Source organism: Mustela nigripes, chromosome 5, assembly GCF_022355385.1.
Source record: "Mustela nigripes isolate SB6536 chromosome 5, MUSNIG.SB6536, whole genome shotgun sequence".
Classification (NCBI taxonomy): domain Eukaryota; kingdom Metazoa; phylum Chordata; class Mammalia; order Carnivora; family Mustelidae; genus Mustela; species Mustela nigripes.
Window position 1 is genome coordinate 25,504,144 of NC_081561.1, and position 10,178 is coordinate 25,514,321.

The 10,178-nt window shown below is 48.7% G+C and overlaps 1 non-coding gene across 1 annotated transcript; it reads left to right on the forward strand.

Annotated features, from left to right (window-relative positions):
• The first annotated feature begins 8,724 nt into the window (after positions 1-8,724).
• TRNAS-GCU (transfer RNA serine (anticodon GCU)) lies at positions 8,725-8,806 on the forward strand. Its single transcript has one exon. It is a non-coding gene; the product is annotated as a tRNA-Ser (tRNA).
• Positions 8,807-10,178: the final 1,372 nt, after the last annotated feature.

The window sequence follows — 10,178 nt, forward strand, 5'->3', positions numbered from 1 at the left end:
AAAGATTTATTTATTTATTTGACAGAGATTACAAGTAGGCAGAGAGGCAGGCAGAGAGAGAGAGAGGAGGAAGCAGGCTCCCCGCTGAGCAGAGAGCCCGACGCGGGACTCGATCCCAGGACCCTGAGATCATGACCTGAGCCGAAGGCAGCGGCTTAACCCACTGAGCCACCCAGGCGCCCCAGCATCCTCCTTTTTAATTCCTAACTCCTCACTATCAGCTTGGGACCAAGCCAGAGGGTTCCTTTGCTAGGGACTCTCCTCTACACATACACAGCACAGTAACTGTTCAATTAAATCTTATCAGTAAAATGTACAATGTACATTTCCCCGTTAGATCCGAGCTCACAAGCCAGCAGATCAGCCTGAACCGGCTGCAAAAACTGAAGTTAAGGGGAAGGGAGAGGGTGAGGCGGGTCGGAGGGGCCTCCTCCCCTTACAGGTACCCCATAAAGTGGTGATACCTCTGGGGTCCACCTGTGGCTTTAGGTACTGACCCTGTTCATCACTCACTGTGTGACCTTGGCCTCAGTCTCCTCCCGCATGAAGGCAAGAAGACCTGCAAAGCCGCAATGGGCATTACAGAGCTGGGGGGTGAAGCTAGCTTTCCAGAAGGGTCCCAACTTGAATGCTTCCTAAAGAACAGTAGGCCATTCTCTTTCTTTTGCTAACTTCCACATTTACATATAAATTGCTACCTAATGGCTCTGCCCTCCTTTATCTTAGCTCCAGGTTCTAATGAGCTGGAAAAATGGTCCTGTGTGAGGAATAATGAAGCTTCCTGGCTGAGGAAGGAAGACAGTGGTTCTCGCCTCGCGGTGCAGTAGGGAAGGCAAGGAGGGAAGGAAGGGGGTACACGATGCCCCTTCCCCATTGGAACCCATGTCCCAATGTCCCAGAGAAAGGGGAAAAAGCATTTTTGTATCAGTTTGGAACGTGGTAGAAAACCGAGCATGAAAATATGTGACATCTACAACACAGTTAGTGAACAGTGAGTCATAATTTTATTTGTTCTGCCCGGCGTGCACATCGCAAATTTTTCATCCAGGCAGAAACTAAAAATAAAAAATGAGCCAGGAGCGCCATCTGGGGTGAGGTCTGTTACTACTGATGAGGGAGCAGGAGGCTGGCTGAGAACGGAGCAGGGGCTGGCACCTTGCACCCCCTCTCCACCCACTCCCCTTGGTAATATGTGTGACATTTCACAGGCACCCCTGACTGCCCTAAGAGAAGAGCAAATGGTTATCTTGCAGAGATCACAATCCTGCAAGGCAGGAGTCTCTCTTGGTTTACAAATGTCCTTGAGATTTACAACAAAGAAGTTGCCTTATCAATAGCCCAATTTCCAAAGACACATAACTCAGTTCCTCAAGCCCTAACGTCACCCTCCCCTCCATAAAAAAAACCGAAGGAGATGGAGGTAGAAGGAAAAGTAAATAAAGTTAAATTTCTTTTAAGACCTAAATCTCACTAACAAGGACACTTGATAGCAGGAATGTAACATTCCACCAGGAGACTCCCAATTGTCTTTATGTTAGTGCCTCATTAGAGGGAAAGTGGCCTTGGCTTGATCGTAACCAGGCCTTCCATATCCTGATAGTCTTCTTTACCCCAATAGCCCTTCTGAACACCCCTTTGTCCTCACCTACCCAACTCCTGTGTATATAACCAGCCACTCCTCACATGCCGGGGCAGCAGCTCTTCCTGCCCACGGGTCCTGACCCCGTGCTCTAATAAACCACCATTTTGCACCAAAGATGTCTTAATTCTTTCTTTAGTCGTCAGCTCCGAACCTCACCCCACCGAACCTGACTTAGGTTCTAGGACTTCATCAGTTGGGGCCCCGCGTCCCCAGCGCCGAAAGCCCAGCCGGCCGGGGGCTGCGTGCTGCGTCTGCGGGACCCGCGCCCCCAGAGACGCTTGCGGGCAGGTTGAGAGGGTCCGCCCGGCGCAGCGACCGCCGCAGGCCGCCGGCACCGCCGCCCCCGGAAGGGCCTTCTGAGACCCCCGAGAGTGTGGGGGGGGGACCCCGCGCGCACAGCGGACCCCGATCCGGGCCCCAGCAGGTGGGGTCCGACGGAGGCATCCGCCACGCAGACTCGCACCCATCTTTCCACGTGTTGTCTGAGTGTTCGCGTCCCTTGCGGTGCGGGGAGGTCGGGGAGCTGGGAGAGCCGGGTCAGGAGAGAGAGGGCGCCCCTCTGCAGAGGTGACCCTGCTGTCCCCGGGGTCGGGGCGGGAGGGGGCGCCGTGGGGGTTTGCCCCTGTCACCGTGCAGTTCTGGGGGCTTCAGAAGACGGACCCCAGGAATTATGGAAGTCCGCGGAGCGGCCCCGCAGCCTCCGCCAACGCCGGGGAGCGGATCAGGCGCAGTGGCCTCGCCACCAACTTGTGCTCCTCGACCTCCTGCGCTCTCGCAGGTTTAAGATGCAAGCTGCGTTCACAGCTGGGGCACCTGGCGGTGTTGGGGCACGGGCGTGGGGCCCCCGCAGCCAGGTGAGCACCGCCCACGCACCTGCGCGCGTGCTCCCCGCGGGGCTGCCCTACTGGTTCCAGCGCCTTCCGATTGTCCCTAAGAAATTTCCCCAAAAATGGTGTTAAACCGTTCCTTCATTTTTTTTTTTTTAAGATTTTATTTATTTATTTGACACAGAGAGATCACAAGTAGGCAGAGTCAGGCAGAGAGGGGGGTGGGGGGGAAGCAGGCTCCCTGCTGAGCAGAAAGCCCAATGCGGGCTCGATCCCAGGACCCTGGGATCATGACACTGAGATCATGACCTGAGCCGGAGGCAGAGGCTGAATCCACTGAGCCACCCAGGCGCCCCTCCTTCAGCTTTTCTTATCCCCCTAAGTTATATATGTCTTTATCTACTTATACTTTCTATGACCATTTTATTAATTCCGCTTGGGCTGGGACCATAACACCTGACATATTCATAGAATGAAGCATGAAGCAAAGTCAAGCATATTAGAACTTTTTATTACAGATATTTAAAAATATTTTTATTAACTAAACTACCCCCACTGTGGGGCTCAAACCCATGATCCTGAGACCAGGAGTCCTGTGCTCTACTGACTGAGCCAGCCAAGCACCACTACTTTTACTAATGAAATTTTTAAATACAAAAACCAAGTTCCCTTGGTTAATTAATTAATTAATTAATGCTCATATGTCTGTCTCCCAACTGCAAGATTTAGCAGTATTTTTCCCAACCTCTGATTCAGTCCCTCCCTCTCTCTGTATATGTATAACATTTTCCTCCTGTAAAAAAATTCCAAGCATCTTATCATTTTATCCATAAATATTCCAATATGTAAGAGAAGAGAGATGGGAATTTTAGATATAAGCACTACTTATTTAGTGAGGATGTCTAGTAGGGAGAAAATAAATGGCTTCTTCAGATTTCTTTATCCTTTTTTATTTTGATCAGTGTGATAATTTTTCTTAGAATGGTCTTAAAGGCTCAGGTGAACAATTTCATTGCCCCAAGTTGGTAGGGCAGAGACTTGCCTACATGCTCAGCAAGATAATTTCCCTTTTAAGAATCAATGTTAAATACTGATTTTAGGGGCTCCTGGGTGGCTCAGTTGTGGTTGAGCATCTGCCTTCAGCTGGGGTCATGATCCCAGGGTCCTGGGATTGAGCGGCACCCCATATCAGGGTCCCTGCTTGGCAGGAAGCCTGCTTCTTCCTCTCCCACCCCCACTCTCCTGCTTGTGTTCCCCCTCTCGCTGTGTCTCTCTCTGTCAAATGAATAAATAAAAATCTTTAAATACTGAATTTTTCTGATTTTATTAATTTGAACTTAATCAACAATATTCTTCAAGAACAGAGTTACCTAAATTTTCATGTTCAAGGCAATGTGTGTATCTTCCTTTACTTCTCTACTCGAATACTTTGCAATTGCCTCCTGGATTTCATTTGTTCTTTGTATTTAACTTGGGTCATTTTTTCTGTCAAAACACACTTTCTTTTCAGAAGCTTGTCTTCAGGTTTTAAGACTGGCCTGCCACCTTTCCTAAGAAGACATCTGCAAATAAAAAAGTATTTTTATTCCAGTTAATGTAGATTCAAACAAATTGGTTTTGTCAAAGCTTTTGCAAGATTGGAAGTTTTCCCTATTTTGAATAAATTAAATATGTACAACTTTACTTTGCAGTATTTAAATAAATTATCAAAAGAAAGAATGGAATCATGAAAACTGGAAAACCAAGAAATCAGCAAATGATTTCCTGTGAATCAATGTACTGCAAAAGAGAAAATTCCAGAATCTTTACAAGTAAAACCTTGAGTGGTGAAAGAGTCACAACTTATGGATATAAGTCTGATATTTTGACAGTCCTTTTAAAAGCTAAATTCTTCACCAAATTCTTTACCCTGTCTCCAGCTGGGGTTTGCCTGGGACTGAGAGGCTCCCAGAAAGAATGCACTTTCAGTGCTAAAAGGGGTAAGTTCCAGCAAACCAAGAGTAGTCACCCTACATGTCCCTGTCAGCGGGTACCCAAATCATGCGCAGCTACAGATCTTATCTCCAAAATATGCCTCCTCTCCGTGCGCTCCTCTCCATTCCTGCTGCCACCATCCATGGTGCCAGTCCGCACCACCATCCTCTCTCCGCCGCGGCTTCCCCACTAGGCCACTCACACTTGTCCTTGCCACCTGTTCTCTCCAGAATGATCTTTCAGAAAGACAAAACAGATCATACTCTTCCTCCACTTATAAGGCTTCAATAGGTTCCCATTGCAGTTTGGGTAAAATTTCAAATCCTAGACGTGGTCAGTGCCTGTGTGATTTGTCCCCAGTTTTAGTGTCACACACCCCCCCCATCCCTTCCTCCCTCTGTGCAGCTCACACTGGCCTCCCCTCAGGCTTCCTGACGCTCCCACACGTGCCTTTCACTTCACGTTCCCCTGCCTCTGCCTACACTTTTCTCGGCCTTTGTCCTAAATGTCACCTACTCATCTAAAGGACATCTATTCAGGGAGACCGGGTGGCTCTGTTGGTTAAGCGACTGCCTTCAGCTCCGGTCACGATCCTGGGGTCCTGGGATGGAGACCCACATCAGCCCCTCCCTGCTCAGCTGCTCAGTGGGGATTTTGCTTTTCCCTCTCCCTTCTGCTCATTCTGTCTCTCAAAATAAAAATCTTAAAAAAAAGAAGAAGAAGGATGTCTATTCAGATGCATATATCCTAATCTCCCAGTTAACATTAACCTCCCATGTGACTTTCCTCATGCTACTCTGTACATTTTTCATATTAAAAACTCTTCAGCTAACTCATAAAAAAGAAATGCACAGTGGTTGTACGCATAATAGTTATGACGAGGGAGCAGAAGGCAAGCTGAGGACAAAGCAGAAGCTGACCCCCCATACCCCCACCAACCGTGGGATATATGTGACATTCCTCTTGCACTCCTGGGTGCCCTAAAGGAAAAACAGTTAAGCTGTAGAGATCACAACCCTGCAAGATCTGAGTCTCCCTCAGTTTACGAATGTCTTAGCAGTTTGCAAGAGCAAAACATTTCTATCAATGGCTTAGCTTCCAGAAGGAAATGTGGATACAATTAAATGTCCTTGGAACCTGCAGCCCATGACAGGTTCTTGAGGCAGGCAGAGTGCAGTGTTTCTCCAGGAAGCTTCCTACTGTCTTGTTAATGCCTTGCTAGAGGGGGAAACAACCTTAACTTGACAATGGCAAGGCCTCCCGGCATCCTGCGAAATCTTCTTTAACACATGAAAATCCTTTTGAAACCCCCTTCTTCCTTACCTCCGCTACCCCAGAGTATATAATCACCAGCCCTCGAACCTGAAACCCCGGGGCAGCAACTCTTTCTGCCCAGGGGTCCTGTCCCCGAGCTTTAATGAACCACCTTGTTGCACCAATGATGTCTCAAGAATTCTTTCTTGGTCGTTGGCCCTGGACTTCACCCCGCCAAACCTCACCTATATTCCAAAACCCCAGCAGTTACGTAACCATACATAATACTTCTGTGAAGATAATATGGAAAGATAATATGGAAAGTTTGAGACCTTGATAAAATTGAAACTGAAGCTAGATGAACTTCAGTGATAAGAAACATCTCAACTCAAGGGCTCTGGCTGGCCCAGCAGGTGGAGCATGTGACTCTTGTCTCAGGTTGTAAGTTCAAGCTCCTCTGGGTATAGAGATTACTTTCAAAAAAATAAAATCTTTTTTAAAAAGATTTTATTTATGTATTTGTCAGAGAGGGAGAGAGAGTGTACAAGCAGGAGGAGCAACAGGCAGAGGGAGAAGCAGGCTCCCTGCTGAGCAAGGAGCCCGATGTGGGACTCAATTCCAGGACCCTGGGATTATGACCTAGCTGAAGGCAGCTGCTTCACCAACTGAGCCACCCAGGTGCTCCCCCAAAAATAAAATCTCAAAAAACATAATAAATATCTAAACTCAGTCTATCACCTAAAACAAAACCCAATTCTAAAACAATACAAAAATATTACTCATACTGTTCTGTAATTTGCCTTTAAGAAAATAAGTGGGAAAATATTTGTCAGTTATGACATGTGAATATGTATTGTCCTTATTAATAATCACATACACCTCCAATATTACGTTTAATCTTAAGTTATTTGGGGGCGCCTGGGTGGCTCAGTTGGTTGAGTGGGACTCTTGATCTCTGCTCAGGTATGATCTCCGTGTCTTGGGTTCAAGTCCCATGTTGGGCTTTGGTCCGGGCATGGAGCCTGCTTTAAAAAAAAAAGTTGTTCAAGTATTCCATTTGGTGGGCATAGTTTCTCACATTTAACTATCAGCAGGAGTGCCCCTCTGTACTATGGGTAACCTATGTGTATGTATATATATATATTTTTCACACTAGTGTTGGTATTTTGGTATTTCTCTAGCATAATCTCCCATTAGTAGGTTGACTGCTCGGTTAAGGAAGGGTATGAACTTTGTAAATTTTACTAAATCTTTTGCAATTTTCTTTCAGTGTGGTTGAGCTAATTGACAGCTGCACGGACAGTATTTCAGAAATCTAAAGTGGGAGTAAGGAAGGAAGGGTGAGATCTTGTTGTAAGTTGCATGTCCTTATATGTAAGTTACGTGGAGCATTTCAGTTATTATTTTGATTTCCCTTTTTTAATATTTTATTTTTAAATTTTACTTATTTGTCAGAGAGAGGGATAATACAAGCAGGGGGAACAGAAGGCAGAGGGAGAAGCAGGTTCCCGCTGAGCAAGGAGCCCCGATAAGGGGCTCCATCCCAGGACCCCTAAGATCATGACCTGAGCTGAAGACAGATGTTCAACCCACGAGCCACCCAAACATTCCAATCATTTGATTTTCTTCTGTGAACCATACGTGGTGGAGTTTTTTATTGTTTTTTTTTTTTCTACTGAGTTTTCTTTTCTTGGTGAATAGAATTTCATATAATCATTAATTTATTTTATGAAGCATAAAACAACTACAAGGTCAAGTGACTTCCACAGCAATTACTATTTCCAAGACAATTTTCTGAGCATTTTACTGATCTTATCTAATTTAATAATCATTACAGCCTTATGGTTTTTTTTTTTTTAAACTAGGAATATTAACCCAAGAGGTTTAATTAATTGAAAATCTCCTGTCTAAGGACTCGCCTCTGAGTTTCAGATTTTGTATTAAATCCGGAACATATCATCGCTTCATTCAACAGTCGCTACGGTCTGCTTACTCCGGACTTGGCGTGATGAGATGCTCCAGACAAACGCGGGGTTCCCTGCGGTCCCGCGGAGGGGGCGTGGTCCGCACGGAACTTCAGGGCAACTCGTGCTTAGTGAGAGCCGCGCGGCGCACCGCGCCCTGCCTCTCCTGGGACCGGTCTTGAGGCTCCTGGAGCGCCGTGGGCTCGCCCTTGAGTCTCCGAAGGTGAGTGTGCGCTGGCGGGTGCGCTGCGCTCAGCGCGACCCGCGCGACGGTGGCGCGGTGGACAGCCCAAGGGGCAGCTGCGGGCGGCCGGAGGGTGACTTGAAATTTGCTGAACGCGGGAGAGGCGTCCCTGCGACGCAGCGGGGAACACAGCCAAGAGATTTCACGGGGAGGCAAAAAGCATCATGATTTTGGGGGGAAAGAACATGCCCCCCATTCTGCCGTCACTACCAAAGAGCACGCGCACTCTCACGAGTGGGAGGGTCGCGGCGGCGCGGCGTGCGGTTCCCGACGCTGAGCCGGGAGGAGCCGCGCTGGGACCGGGCGCCCTGAGTCCCGCGCCGGCTCGCACCCCCGCCGCTCCGGAGCTGGGCCGCGACGGGTCAGCGCGCCGGGGGCGGCGGACGGACTCTTCCCCGCGGGGCGCTCGCGCAGTTTGCTTTGCCCCAAACTCGTGCTCACCGGCTGCCGAGGCTTTGGAGACCCCTGCCCGGGCCTGGAGTGCGGATAAGCCGCATAAAAAGGGACTCGCAGGGCCAGTGCCACCGGAACACAGGAATGCACGGCGGGTTCCGCTCCGGAGGCAGGAATGCGTCCCGGGAAAGCGGGGTGCGCGTCCGGGGCGGCGGGCGGGGAGGAGCAGGCGGCTGCGCCCACCGTCAGCGGTTTGCGGAGGATCGCGCGCAGCGCTCCCGGGCGGTCGGCCTGGGGTAATTCCGGACACCGGACTGAGACGGTGGTGGCGGCCAGTAAGCCAGGGAAAAGGCGGTGGGACCTACTGGGGCACAACTTGAGGACGACAGCGGGGAGGGAGAACCCGGACAGGCGGGGCTCCCGTGCGACGAGGTGGCCGAGTGGTTAAGGCGATGGACTGCTAATCCATTGTGCTCTGCACGCGTGGGTTCGAATCCCACCCTCGTCGGCTCTGCTTTCCTCTTGTTCCGCGCATCCCGAGCGACGAGTTAGCGCTTTCTCTCAGTTCTTTCCTCACTCCGCACCCAGCTAACTGCGTAGAGCCCGCCCTGTCCTCTGCTTCTTCGGAGCGATTCTCCTCTGCTGGAATGTTTGTTAATTGATTTATTTCGTTCATGTTTCGTTCCCCCATCAAATTTTCATTCCTTTAAAAGTTTTGCTTAGCCCGGATTCCCCACTGAGGAAACAACTGAACCATTGAGGACCATAGAAAAATATTGCCTAACAAAGAGGAACTGGTAAGACAGACTGCAGAGAAATGCACACAAAATTGTATGTACTAAACTTCACGGGTTATTTAAGGTATTTTCAAGCTAATGGTACCTCTACTGCAATTTTCGTCTCTTACCTTTTATTCTCACTTTATTTTATTTTTCAAAAGATTTTTATTTACTTGACAGAGAGAGAGACAGGGAGGGAACAAAAGCAGGGGGAGTGTGAGAGGCAGGCTTCCCGCAGAGCAGGGAGCCCACCCCACTTAGGGCTCGATCCCAGGATCCTGAAACCATGACCTGAGCCGAAGGCAGATGCTTAATGATTGAGCCACCCGGGTGCCCCTATTTTTATTTTTTAAATTAAATTAATTAATTTAATATCCAACACAGGGCTTGAACTCACAACCTCAACACCAAGAACTTCATGCTCTACTGACTGACCCAGCTGGGCGCCCCTATTATTTCTATTTTTGATAAGTTCTACTGCCACATGATTCAAAAAATAGAAAAACCTATACAGCAAGTTTTGTCACCAATTACCCTCCCCACCGGGAGGACATTATTGGCCCACAAGTATCCTTCCAGAAACAAACTATGGATATATAATATTAAGCTCTCAAGATATGTCATTACATGAAAAAGAACACAGTACAAGACAATATGGAGATGGCACTTATAAGAAGAAGTAAACATGTGTATGTCTGCATAGACGCAGCATTTTGCACGTGTGTGTGTGCTTCTGTCACGCAGACGTCTAGCAGCGGTTGCTGTGCTCCAGGTGCACGCACTTGTGAGATACCATCGGGTATACCTGGGGTTGTAGACATTGACCCTCCCCACCGGTGCAGTGGGAAGACCAGACCACACCTGCGGGTGCGACCCTCTCCGGGGGAGCATTATTTGACCTAGGGCGGTCACACCATCTAAATGGAGGCACAAGGAGGAAATGATTAGGAATCCTGAGTGTTGTAAGCTTGGTGGTCTTGGGAGGCGGGGAAAACTGGAGCGCTGAGTTTGTTCCTGGTGAGGAAGAGGCAACAGAGCAAGTGACCTGGGATCCTGCCCTGAAGTCGCTGTCCACACGTCTGGTGGGATAATGGCCTTTGC